At 35.6% G+C, this 14273-nt stretch overlaps 1 protein-coding gene across 14 annotated transcripts in view; it reads right to left on the bottom strand.

Moving 5' to 3' along the window:
* Positions 1-14273, bottom strand: part of MEF2A (myocyte enhancer factor 2A) — a 164302-nt gene that overhangs the window by 37475 nt on the left and 112554 nt on the right. The gene's annotated exons all lie outside the window — the stretch shown is intronic.

The following is a 14273-nucleotide window of genomic DNA, read 5'->3' as shown; positions in this document are numbered from 1 at the left end:
AGAAATGTATCAAAATGATGTTTTGACGAGTTATCATAGTATCTTTATAAAATGAACATTTCAGCAACTTCATCTACTGATTTCTTTCCGCTTGAGTTTATCCTATTCACCAGGAAGAATCAGCACAATATCCCAATAATTTCATTCCTAATTTGTTCTTAAATACTATCATTTTCCTACATAACTTAAGTATAAAAACTCAAATACTTATTTACATATGACAGTAATGATTCTTTCCTATGTAGAATGTACATATTATTCGTAAATTTACATAGGTTTAAAATTTGTAATAAAAAGTTATTCAGGGGCCAGCCCGGTGGCGCGGTGGTTAAGTCCGCACATTCTGCTTTGGCGGCCTGGGGTTCGCTGGTTCGGATCCCAGGTGCGGACATGGCACTGCTTGGGAAAAGCCATGCTGTGGTAGGCATCCCATGTATAAAGGAGAGGAAGATGGGCACGGATGTTAGCTCAGGGCCAGTCTTCCTCAGCAAAAAGAGGAGGATTGGCAGTAGTTAGCTCAGGGCTAATCTTCCTCACACACACACACAAAAAGTTATTCAGCATGTAGCTTCCTCCCCCTTTGCGGATCTCCATCATAGATTCATTTAATCCACTGAATTATTATGGAGAATTTTCTAGCGTGTCATCAAAGTATCCCCTGGATCATATAGACTTTTTTTTCTTCTTACTTTGGAGTAAAAATATAGTGAACGGTTGGCTTTTTGATGTTTAACTTTTTAAAATTAAAATCATCATAAAATGACTTGTCTAGTATTTAAAAGAATAAATTTAAAACCAAGGACTTGACAATCTATGGAATATTAATTTACCTTCAGAATGTCTATTATTTTAAAGTAGAATTACGGGGTTCAACAACTTAAACAACTTTGAGACTTATTGACCTTCCAGCCAAACACAGCGGTTTTAGGAAGTTAAAATTTTCCAAGTAACCCTACGTAACAGAGCATATTTAATTAGGAAACAGTTTGATCAATAGATTGGTACTAGATAAGTTCATTAATAAATGATTATTTAAACTAGATTTAAGGTATATTTTTAATTAATTCGTAACAACAGATCTTGGTATACTTTAAAACATGATTTACAATAATTATGAATGCTTACTCTTTTTTTCTTGAAAAAAGTAGAATATAAACACATAATACATTAAGATTTGAGAATTTTTTTCTTAGTTTCTCTGAGGTCAAATTATTTTAAAATTTCACTTTGCTCAAGTTTTTTTTTTGAATGCTTAGAGAATCATAAGAAATCACTAGTATAGATATGTTAGCTTCTCAAATTAGTTGGCATGTGCTTGCAATCCCACACACAATGCCTGAAACCCCCACCACAACACAATCACTAAACACAAGCATATAGCAAACACTACACCTATTCCCCGACATTGTCCCCATCGCTCTAAATTCTATAGGTCAAAGTAATCACATGGACTTTTTATGTGTACTTAGCCACAAAAGGTCCTGTTGTTTAGAACTTAGAATGGAGACAAGTATCCTCCCCCATCCATGGCTGCAAATTCTGCTTGCCAAAACTCCAAGTTGCTATCAGCAGTGAAGATGTTAACACTCAGAATACTGGAACACAATGAACTCTCATAACCTACACAGCCCTAGAAACAGAACAAATATAGTAGGTGCCTACACACAGATTTTATCATGAAGTTGTTGATTTATGCTAGCCTTAAATTTCTAGATATTTTCCCCTCATATTCATATATCTTAAGACTAGGTAATTCATAGTCTTGCTCTTCCACTAATAGCAATCACCAAGTATGTATCTCTTGGAACACTTTTGAAATTATAGAAGAAAAAGAATATGACCTTTGTCTAATAATTACACCAAATTTTTATTCTACTACAGTAGGGTCAACCCTACTTTTACTCATGAAGAAGAATAATGTTCTGGTATCTCCAGCTCTGCAAGCCTTCACTTCAGATGGGGTTCCTGTCATTGTGAGGGAATTTAAGAGGCAGTATCAGCTCTGTAGATAACAAGCTAATGTACCTCTGTTGGATATCCAACTTGTGTCTTCTTATCACCAGAACATGAAGAGTTGTTTTGAGGACCCAACTACCATAAAAAGACTTTTTCTGTCTTCTTTATCATTACCACATAGCATAATAGTAAAAGTTTCTCCTGTGTCACTGGTACTAACAAGTGGAATGCTGTAATCTATTAACAAGGCCAGGCGAGGCATACAAAAAACAGGCTAGCTGCAGTTTTCTCACGTGCTTCAAGTTAGCCACAATAAAAACACTTGCTGGGTGAAGAAAACAGTCTGAAAGGTCACCACTATGAGGAATCTGCTTTTAAGTGAAAAAAAATTCATCAAAAGTACTAGCACTATGCACTCTTTATGGCTATTACTGATGATTATAATGTTCCATTCTGAAGTAAACAGGACTTCAAAAATACTTTATTCTTACACAAGTGATTGACAGTTTTCCCGTGCCATTATGGCAAACAAGGGGAAAACTCAATTGTGTCAAAACAATTTCAAATTTCAATGGTGTATGCATTTAAATTGATTTATCCCAGTTGCTTTTCTTAAATAATTGTATTATGAAACATACATTACAAATTGCTAACAGGGTCTGCTGTGATGAGGAATGAAATTATTAATCAATTTAAGCTGACTTGATACAACGTCTTCTATGTTCTTTATGTCAGTGTTCCAAACATGTTTAAAGATTCTAACTGGCAAGATTACTTAAATGAAATCTTAAAATTAATACACCTACAATTTTCATCAGTTCATTTCTATAGAAGACAGAAATTTTTTTTGGAGGGTCACATAAGCACCTTTAAAAAACACACATTTCTACTTGTCACAATAAAGTTAAATTCTATTATGGTTTTAACAGCTTTTCTTTTTGTGATTTGGGGCCAATTCAGTCAGATACTTTCTGCATACTGTCATTTATGGTATGAAATGTAGGTTTTAAATAATAAATGTCCTTAGCTAACATTTACCTGTAATGTTAGCTATGTGAAGACAGATTTTGAGAAGACTTTTATATTCATCAAAATATAACTGCTAAGTGTCTTTAATGAAAAACTATGTATTGTACAAAAGGCACATCCTTCCAGCTTATCTGATTCTATGGGGTTTTGCCTGTCTTTGCGCTATTTTACAACTCTGTAGAGATAGAAGTTAATTTGTAGAAAACTAATAGTAATACAAATAATGTGTTTATAGAACTGCAAACAAATTCGATCTGGTGGAGGTTCAATTGACTTCCTTCCTCACTGTGAAAGAGGTTAGTTTTTTCATCTATGAAACAAATTCACTTTGCTTTCTTGATGGGCTTGTGTATTTGTCTAATCTTTGGATTTACCTGTTAACCAGTTGCAACATTTTTTTTCTGGTTCCCTCAGTAATTAATGGGTTAAAATCTTTGACTCAAGTTCATTTTATATCTGAGAATCACACTTTCATCTTTTTTGAAAATTATTTTTTAACAGTTACAAGTGAAACTACTCTTGACTTAGGATTCATAGTAGATCTAAACGCAGGAGAAGAGATTGCTAATAGTCCTTGTTAGGACTTAACATTAGATTGAGTAAAAGAAAAAAGCAATGTGTTGTTATTTAAAATTTTTGAAAATATTTGATTATCTGATTAATGATCTGTATTAATTTACTATGGTATCAAAAATTAAGGAAATACGATCAGAGAAGGTTTATGACCTTTTGGTATTCTTCTTCAAAAAATTAAACAGAATAATCCTTAATTCTTGTGACAATTCATAAATTAAATGTTGTTCATATCACAGTATTGAGTGCAACTCTCTAAAACTGCAAACCCCACAATCTCTTGAAGCTGGGCTGTTCTCCATCTGAAACTACTGAGTTCTAAAGTGAAACTCAAGCTGGCACAGGCAGACGGGAGTGTTTGCCTGAAAGCATTTCCAGGGAAAAGGGATCCTACATTGCATCCCTACTTTCTGAGCTGGAAATGCCCAAATTAAACCTAAAAGGGCAGCCTTTGGTTTTGTTTTTGGTATTAATTAAATCAGTTTTACCCCAATGAAGAGGAACTTAACTACCTATTGATCAAAGACCCCATCGGTAGGAAAGCTCTTAAATTTAAAATTTCCATACCAATTTAAGAAAAAACAGTGAAAAACTCAAATTTAGTGGGTGTCCTGGCTAGAACTTCCCTTCAGGTTATATCCACCCTCTGTTCTTTGACTATTTTACAGCTCTGCAGAGACAGACGTTAGTTAACCTGAAGAAAACTGATTATAACTGAAAATAATTCCTGTTCACAGAAATTGTTGCCTGTGGAATGTCACTGATTATCACCTGCTGGATACCGACCAACTTTGCTGGCAGTTGTAAATTCATTTCAGCATTCTTTATTAATGCGTGGTACTTTTACTTCTTTTTTGAACCAGGTGTGATATCTTACTGGTTCACTCATTAGTTGGTTAAATAAAATCTTTGACACATGTTCATTTTATAGTTGTATGAGAGTAATGATTATACCTTCTTCCAAATCTAATTAGAAACTTGGAAGACTTATAGTCCCAACTGTCTACTGTACATTTCCATTTAGATATTTGGCTAACATCTCTATGTCAGTTTAGCCAAGATAGAATTCATTATCTTTCATTATACAGATCCCCTCTTTGGACTTACCTCTCTAGTCAACACAGCAAGCAATCTTACTGTTCACTCTTTGTTGTCTCCCCATATTCACATGGAATACCAAATTTTGTAGATTATTTCCATTTCCACTGCCACTATACTCATGTGGGCCTGCACTGCCTTATGTCTGGACTCCTACTACATCCTCTTTCACTTTTTTCTCTCTCTAATCTGTCTCATAAATTGTTACAGATTTACTTCTCCTCAATACAACTTTTGTATTTGTCATCCATTTTAAATCTTTGATGGCGCTCTTTATGATCTAAACCAGTAGTCTCTAAACTTTTTAGATTATCTACCCCATCTATAAATATATTTCATGCACAGCCCCCAAAATATGCATATATTTTACAAGTTACATGCGTGAATGACTGTCAATCTTTTTAGTAGGCATATTTTAGGATAAAATAGAATTTCTATTGTTTTCTTCTTGGACTCCAAAAGATAGTTTTGTACATCTTACATTCCTCTTCTGCAATAACGGATGTAAGATACAAAATCAAAATTTCTTAGTCTAACTGCAAGTCACCTACAAGCCTAGCTCCTACTTTTTTTGCTTTTTTCCATTTCTAACCTCCCTGAAACCTCTGATCCAGTCACAGTGGTCAAAATTACTGTGCTCCTAACAGTCACAAAAATCCCTTCACTTATGTAACCTCACTTGTCTGAAACCCGGTCCTATCTCTATCTGTATGACTGTTTTATGGCTCACTATGGCCTAGTTTTAACCTCCACTTTCCATGAAACTACCCCCACCCTGCTTCCTATGCTAAAATTTTAAGAGCACTTACTCTATAGAACATTCATGTAACACGTTACATTACATTTACCTATCTTCTGAATATTTGCAGTGTCCTCAACTAATCTATGAACTTTCAAACCAAAGCCTGAAATCTAGATTGCTTTACATTTTCAGAGTCTAGACAAAACAGGGTGCTACACACACATGAAAGTTTTATATTTATCAACATAAAAACTTGCACGATAAAAAAACATACTAAAGGAGAGCAAGATCAGGATGGTATGACAAGTTACCTCAGAAGTCTTCTAAAACACAAAGTTATGAATTTGTCAAAATATACTTAAATAATAGGTAATCTGGAGACAGTCTGTACTAGGTTAATCCACAGAAACTGTTGATATCTGACTGCTTTTGAACTCCAAAAAAAATTTCATATGTAAGTTTAACTTAGACTAGCCTATATTCTGGAAACTTCTGGGAGATTCTCCAGTGAGCTTTGGACAGGAAAGATCAGAATTGCTAGTACAAGAAGGCTTCTTTTATGTTGAGTATACAGTTAGCTATAATCAATTAACAACCAAAGGTTTTGATTTTGGATCTTATTTTGAACCCAGCACGGTCGAGTACAAACTTGGAAATCTGAAAAACAAAAGGCATACTTTTCTAGAGCAAGGGAATCTCCATGTCATCTATAGAGGACCAACCCAGTTTTTAAAAAAAGTCTATATTAGCACTGAGACAAGGTCCCACAGTTCAACAAATCTTTTCTCCTACTGAGACATAAAACACAGTATTATAATTGAAGCTTTTTTTAAATTTGGGAATTACGCTCTGATTACAAAAATGGTTAATTGGATAAAGACCCAGAACATCAATTATTTTTACATGAAGACCATCAGTTGTGCCTTCAGAAGAATCACCTTGCAAACCAGCCTTCGTGGCAAAAATGAGACCAAGTAGATCTTGAGATGGTGTCCGGTCCTCAGGGAGCCAGGTATTCCTTCCTGCCTTGGATGCCATCTGCCTATACTCTTTCAATAAATTCCACTTTAGCTTGAGCTACTTTAAATGGATTTCTATTTCTTATAATCAAAGGACCCTGATGAAGAAAACTGACAAATTCTTTAGGTCACAAATTAATAGTCTCCTTATCTACGTCACGAAAGTCCTAAAACAAGTCAGGCTAGTACCTCCACAACCTAGAGCCCAGAAAGGGTCCCAAACATGGAAGTAAGATGACTGATTATTTCCTGTTTTTGGCCAAAGATAATTGATTCAAATAATGGTACATACATCATTAGGCCATGCGTACTATTGTTCTACTTATAAAGTATTAGTAACCTTATCTTTCAAGTTCAAGGAAATATTTACAGAATTATGAGTATATAATAGTGATAGGCAAGCCCCATACATTTGCCTCTCATTTTCTAGTCTTTATTACTAAATCTGTTGGCGAAACTGGAGATGGAAAGAATAAGGGAAGAGTGGAAAGGAGATAGGGAAAAGAAACCTGAGGAGGCAAGAACAATGTGGTTTAGACGTTTTTATAAGTATATCCAGGTTTTGTTTTTATACAATAAACTTAAATATATTTCAAAATAGACTATAAATTAGGGGCAGCTAATCGTAAACAGATTTCCTTTGTCTTATAGTCTCTCATCAGCAAAAAAATAATACATTTAAAATTTTAGACATACTTATTCCCCATGGAAGTTATATATACACAAATATGTGTATATGTAAATATATATATGCACAAATACACATATATACATAAGTTACCATAATCTTTGGTGTTTGTTTACAGAGTAAAGATAGCTAGTATTCAGGATATTTTTCATTGTAAATACGTTTAAATAAACATTTAAACCACGTGGAGTCTGAAATAAGAACTGATAAAAACCCCAGGGGACCAGCATTGTCCAGAATCTTGATATGCTACTAAACTTTGGGTTCAGGAGTCTATACTGCCTGAGTGTTTACCAGAGCCCATGCTTCATTTTTAACTACTGCCTAACAAGAACTGAAATGTTCTTTGACACATGCTCAATTTTATAATGGTAACTGTCAAACTCCCTTTCAAACTAATAGAATCACAGCACTCAGAAGTGAAACTATGGAATTTAAAGTACTCAAGAGGTATATATTCATGGTGTTCCATTAAAGCAATCCACAATATCACGATCCACCTTAAATCTCATTTCTGTGAAGCAGCTGAGCAATAAATGCTCCACAAATACTGGCTGAATGGATAATAAGTCAGATCTAGCATACGGTATAAATGAGTACTTGTAAAAGAAACAATATGTCTTAAGTTCCAAGGAACTTAAACTAGCCTATTAGCATTTCTTTTAAATGAGAAAAGTTCTTTTCCCCATTTTTAATAATTGTTTCCAATTTTAAAAGATACTTATTCTTCCTAGACACTTTGAAAACACAAAAAAAATTCTTAAAATTGTGAAACATACATAAAGAAAAATGCATCAAAATTTATACAAAATTCAACCATTATGAAATGAACACCAGTAATTCTAATCAGGTCAAAACACAGACCAGAACCAGAACCCTAAATATCTCCCTCAATCAACCTCCTCTCTCCCCTCTACAGGGATTATCATCCTAACTCTGTGATGACAACCTTCTGGACCTTCGTTATAGGTTTATGACATACATACATATTCTGAAAAATAAAATTTAGCTTTGCATATTTTTAAATATTATGTGAATGGAACATATGCAATGTATTATTTTGTCTTGCCTCTGTCATTATATATTATGTTTATGAGATTCATCCATAGGGTTGAACATAGTGACAGTTTGTTCATTTTCATTACATATTGTATTACACTGTACAGGGGGGAAAAACACTTCCTCCCTTCTACCGCAGATAGACATTGGAGTTACTTCAATCTTTTGGCTATTATGAAAATAGTGCTATGCACATTTTTGCAGACATAGTCTACTGCATATCTGCATATATTTTTCTGGGATATCTTCTTAGGAGTGGAATTGCTAGTTCATAAAATATGTGGATCTTCAGTTATACTGATAATGCCAAACTACTTTTTAAAGAAGTTGTATCAATGTACCTTTTCTACCTGCAATGAGGATTTAATTTGCATTCCCCTGCTAACTAAGGAAATGAAGCACATTTCATATCTATTAGCCATTTGGATCTTCTCTTTAGTGAAGAGCCTATTCAAGTACTTTGCCCAGTTTTCTATTGTTTATCTTTTTCTTATTGCTTTATAGTCATTCTTTTATTTGTAATCAACATAAGTCCTTTGCCAATTTTATGCATTGAAAATCATTTCCCACTCTGTTGCACGTTTCTTTTTTGTGTGTGTGAGGAAGATTAGCCTGGAGCTAACATCTGCCGCCAATCCTCCTCTTTTTGCTGAGGAAGACTGGCCCTGAGCTAACATCCATGTCCATCTTCCTCTACTGTATATGTGGGACGCCTACCACAGCATGGCGTGCCAAGCGGTGCCATGTCCACACCCGGGATCCAAACTGGCAAACCCCAGGCCGCCAAAGTGGAACGTGCGCACTTAACCGCTGTGCCACCAGGCCGGCCCCAGCATTTTCTTTAACATTTGTCTTTGGATGAAAATGGGTTAATTTTAATAAAGTCAAATTTATCAATTTTTTCCTTTACAGTTGTCCTTTATGGTAGTAACTCTTATGTCTTGTATAAGAAATCCTTCCCTATCTCAAAATCATGAAGATATTCTCCTATATTATCTTCTACAAAGTTTTATAATTTTGCCTTTCTCATTTACGTCTATAATCTTCCTAGAGGTAGACTTTGTGTAAGACATGAGGTAGGTTTACTTCCATGGCTTTCCCATATATATATCCTTGTCTCAGCACCATTGCTTTAAGAGTTTGCTCTTTTGTCTTTGATTTGTGATGCCATAATTATTTGTATATGTGCACGGTTGTGTTTCTGAGCTCTATTACTCCACTGATATGTTTGGCATTTAGTATTTGTGCCATTGCCACAGTATCTTCATTAGTATAGCTTTAAAATTAGTCTCAAGACATGGTAGTACAAATCTTCTCACCTTGTTATTCTTCTTCAGAGCGTCTTTTACCCTTGAATTTCCCTATATATTTCAGAATCAGTGGTTGAATTCTTTTTTTTTTTAAAGATTGGCACGTGGGCTAACAACTGTTGCCAATCTTCCTTTTTTTGTTTGTTTTTAAGGATTGGCACCTGAGCTAACAACTGTTGCCAATCTTATTTTTTTTTCTTCTGCTTTATCTCCCCAAACCCCCCTGTACACAGTTGTATATCTTAATTGCATGTCCTTCTAGTTGTGGGACGCCGCCTCAACGTGGCCTGACGAGCGGTGCCATGTCCGCACCCAGGATCCAAACCCTGGGCCAGCGCAGCGGAGCGCGCGAACTTAACCACTCAGCCACGGAGCCGGCCCCAGTTGTTGAATTCTTAAAAAAAGTTTCTTGGGATTTTGATTGGCATTTCCTTAACTCTATACAGATTGTTTTAGGTAGCACAGATATATACAATACTGAGACTTCCAGTCCATGATAATAGGATAACTGTCAAGTTGATGCTGCAGTCCTGGGATAAATCTAACTTAGTCATGATGCATTATCCCTTTTATATATTGCTAGATTTAATATCTGTATTAGTTAGCATAAGTAATGTAGATGCTTTAACAAACAAATCTCAGTGGCCTAACACAATGAAAGTTTACTTCTTATTCATAAAAGCCCACTGAGGATGTCTTTTTATCTCAGAGAGCCTTGCGTGAGATTATTCAGAGTCCAGTCATTTTTCTTGGTTCCACATACAAGACCTCAGAGTTCCTACCTGGATTCTCTGTACCTGGCTGGCAAATAGGGAAGAGAGAGTATGAAGATCATGAGGGAGATATTGTACAGGTCAGGCCTGGAAGAAGCAGGTATTGCTTTTATTTACATTCCATTGGACAACTCAGTCACATGGCCACTCTCAACTGCAAGGGAGGCTGATACACAGAGTCTACGTGTGTGCCCAAGCAGTAAAGAAAATGGGACAATGTGAAAATAAAAACGTCTCCAATAAAAATGATGTGAACTCAAAGAAGTGGACTAATATTTCATTTAGGAGTTCTGCATTCATGTTCAGTGAGACTGACTTAGTCTTCTTTTTTAGAACTCTCCTTGTTGGTTTTGCAACCAAGGTTAGCATAGCTTCATATAATGAAGAAAGGGGAGTTCCCTCTTTTTCCAATCTCTGGAACAGTTTGTGAAATGTTGGCATTACTTCTTTAAAAATCCGCTAGTACTTTCTTATGAAGCCACCTGTATTTGGGGTTTCTTTGTGGTAAACGTGACAATAAGACTATTCAGGTTTTCTATATCTTCATGATTACATTTCATTAAATCACCTACTTCTGGAAATTTGTCCACTGCATCAAAATTTTGAGGCACAAGAGGAACCTGAGATTTTATGTACTCAAAAAAGTATATTACAATAGCTGTTGAGTAGGAAATTAAATGGACCTTCGTGATCTAGTTCACCTCCTGCATTTATAGAGGCGAATAATAAACTTCGGAGAGATCCAAGTACTCACCTACCTCAACCTCACACATCACACAGCTATTCAGTGATAGAACTAGAACTAGAATCTAAGTGTTCTGATAATCCAGTTTAGCGCTCTTTCCACTACACTGTGTTAGTTCAGCTGATTCAACTGCATTTATCAGTCAGCAAACAAACGGAGAACGCACAGATGACTGTGATCAGAAGCCACTTCAACCAGTGGGAACAGAGCACATTTCTTGCACATGTCGTTGTAGGCACTGCCTTAAGACTCCTTTCCTCCATGATCTTACCCATATCTTTCTCAGCAACAAGTGCGTGATGTTTAGGCTATAGCTTTTTGGAATTCTAAATTTTAAAAATTTTTGAATTTTTTTAAAATTTTAACTTACTCAGTTCTATGATACTCCTAGGTTTGACTTAAAAGATTTCAGCAAATGGTAATGATACTTTTCCTCCTCCGCCTCAAACCTGGGGCCCTTGTCTCATAAGAGCTGGCTACAGAGCAGCAATCCAGTAGTCTCTGCTCATCAACAGGGGTAATGTAATTCTGCTGCACATCTCCACACATAAGGGAATGCTTTAATAGAGTTGGTTCTCAGTGTACTGTGAAGTCAGGAAAGTGTATTTGCAAAAGTCCTGGCTGTCTGGCTGTTCGTTCTTCACTCTCTCTCTCTCTTTTTCTTTTTAATTGCACAAATGACTTAATCTACCTTTATTCTTTTTTCTTCTTTAATACAACAAAATTTATTGAGAGCATCCAACTAGATTCTGATATTCACTGATAAAACAGACATGAGTCACTGTCCACATGAAGCCTGTGGAGGTCATTTGATTTTCCCATGAAGACTGGTTTCTTACCATGGTAGTCTGACTTGGTTTGAGCCCCTTCTTCAAAACCCTGAGGTGGTTTAGTTGCAAAGCTGACACATAGTGTTTTGCCTTCATCACTGAAGATATTTTCTCTGGGTGTAGAATTCTAGGGTTGGATTCCAAATACCTTCTTCCCAATACATTTAGGAAATCATTTCATTGACTACAGATTTCACTTCCTGCTGTTTAGAATCAGTCAGCACTCCTTTGAAGATAATCTATTTAGGTTTTCTCTTGTATTTTATTTTCTGCAGTTTCACTATGTCTATGTACAGATTTATTTACACTGCATGAGATTTGTTGGGCTTCTTAAATCTGAGGATTGTGAACTCTCATCAATCCTTCAAACACTGCCTCTGCCCTATGCTCATTCTCTCTCTCTTCCCTTTCTCCTTTAAGAATGTCAATTAAATTAAGGGTAGAATTTCTAACCAATCCTCCTTTTCTCTCAACCTCTCTTGGTATTTTCCACCTTACCATCTCTTTGTGCTGAATTCTAGATAATTTCTTCTATCTTTCAGTTCGTCAATTCTCTAGAGCTATGTCACATATACCTTCTATATGTCTACTAAGTTTTTGTTTTTTTGTTTTTTTTGAGGAAGATTAGCCCTGAGCTAACATCTGCTGCCAATCCTTCTCTTTCTGCTGAGGAAGACTGGCCCTGTGCTAATATCCATGCCCATCTTCCTCTACTTTATATGTGGGATGCCTGCCACAGCATGGCCTGCCAAGGAGGGCCATGTCTGCACCTAGGATCCGAACCAGCAAACCCTGGGCCACTGACACGGAACGTGCGAACTTAACTGCTGTGCCACTGGGCCGGCCCCTGTCTACTAAGTTTTAAGTTTTGGTTCTTGTATTTTTTCATTTCTAGAAGTATTTCATTCTCTTCAAGTCTGCTATATCACTTCTTTTATAGTTTCCTGTTTCTTGCAGATATCTGTAAACTTTTTTATCAAAACATAGAAAGTGAAATTGTTTATAATCTATATATAAAAATAACAGTATCTAAAATGTTTAGATGTCAGTTTCTACTATTTCTTGCTGAATTTTGTTTATTGTGCCTTGTTTTCTTTTATGGTTGGCCGTCTTTGTATGATGGATGCTCAATGGTTTTGAAAGGTTATTTGAAGGAGATTTTTGATGCCAAGAATAAGGCACCTTTCTTCAAAAAGGATATAAATTTGCTTTTTCTAGGTACCTGGAGCACTAGTTTTCTTGGACTTCTTGTGTTATATGACTCTGGCCTCTGATCCCACCCAATGCTGGTACTTGTTTTACAACCTCTCAGAGACAGCTTCTCTTTTTTACTTTTCTTGTTCTCCTCTTTGCTCCATCTGTTCAGAAATCTCCTTGCAGTCTCTGCAAGCAAGAAAAAGGCAGAGAATTTCCATCTTCTTGAGGTCCCAGTCTGACTCACAAATGTAAATCCACCAAAACCTGAAGCTTAGTTTTTCAACTGTTTTATCCAGATGGGCAAATGACTCAAGGTAGCCAGAGGTTTAAATATGTCTTTACCTTTTAGGCTCTCATCTTTTCTGAGATTTTGGCCTGGCATATTCCTTAGCTCTTTGATGCTATAAAGAAGTTTTTGTATAATTCATCTAACATTTTCAGTTGTCTGCAGCTGAAAGGTTGGTCCAGATAACCAGGCCCTACATAACTGAAATAATAAATCAACATTTTTAGGAAAAAGTGAACTAAGTGTTTTCTAACGACATCCATGAAGTTGTTTTTTGATTACCTTTAAGTTAAATGTAAAAATTGAATGTAAAAATGTAAAAAAATTTCCACAATTTGTATGGAATTCCACTGTCAAGTTCCTCAAAAAGTTAAACACAGAGCTACCATACAACCCAGACTAAATTCCACTCCTAATGAGATACCCAAGAGAAATAAAAACATGTCCATATAAAAACTTGTACACAAATTTCATCAAAGCATTTTCCTAACAGTCAAAAAGTGAAAACAAGCCAACTTCCATCAACTAATAAATGGATTAAAAAAAGTGCTATATCCATACAATGGAGAATTATTTAGCCATGCAATGAAGTACTAACACATGCTACAATATGAATGAGCCTTGAAAACATTATGTAAAATGAAAGTAGCCAGACACAAAAGATCATATATTGTATAATTCCATTTATATGAAATATCCAAAATAGGCAAATCCACAGACACAGAAAGCAGACTAGATTGCACAAACTTGTGAATATACTAAAAATCACTGAATTATGTAACTTAAAATGGTGAAGTTTATGGTCTATGAATTATATCTCAATAAAAGGAACAGAAAAAAAGTTAATCTCAAGTATGTCTATAATACTCACTGTAGTGGCCACTAGTGACACTAAACTGCCTGACTGATCATTCAACTGCACATGATGGTGAAGGCTATCTGGGGCAATAATTTATAAAGATACTAGG

This window comes from Equus asinus, chromosome 2 (assembly GCF_041296235.1).
Source record: "Equus asinus isolate D_3611 breed Donkey chromosome 2, EquAss-T2T_v2, whole genome shotgun sequence".
Classification (NCBI taxonomy): Eukaryota; Metazoa; Chordata; class Mammalia; order Perissodactyla; family Equidae; genus Equus; species Equus asinus.
Note: the sequence above shows the minus strand (reverse complement) of the source record. Positions and strands in the feature narration are given on the sequence as shown.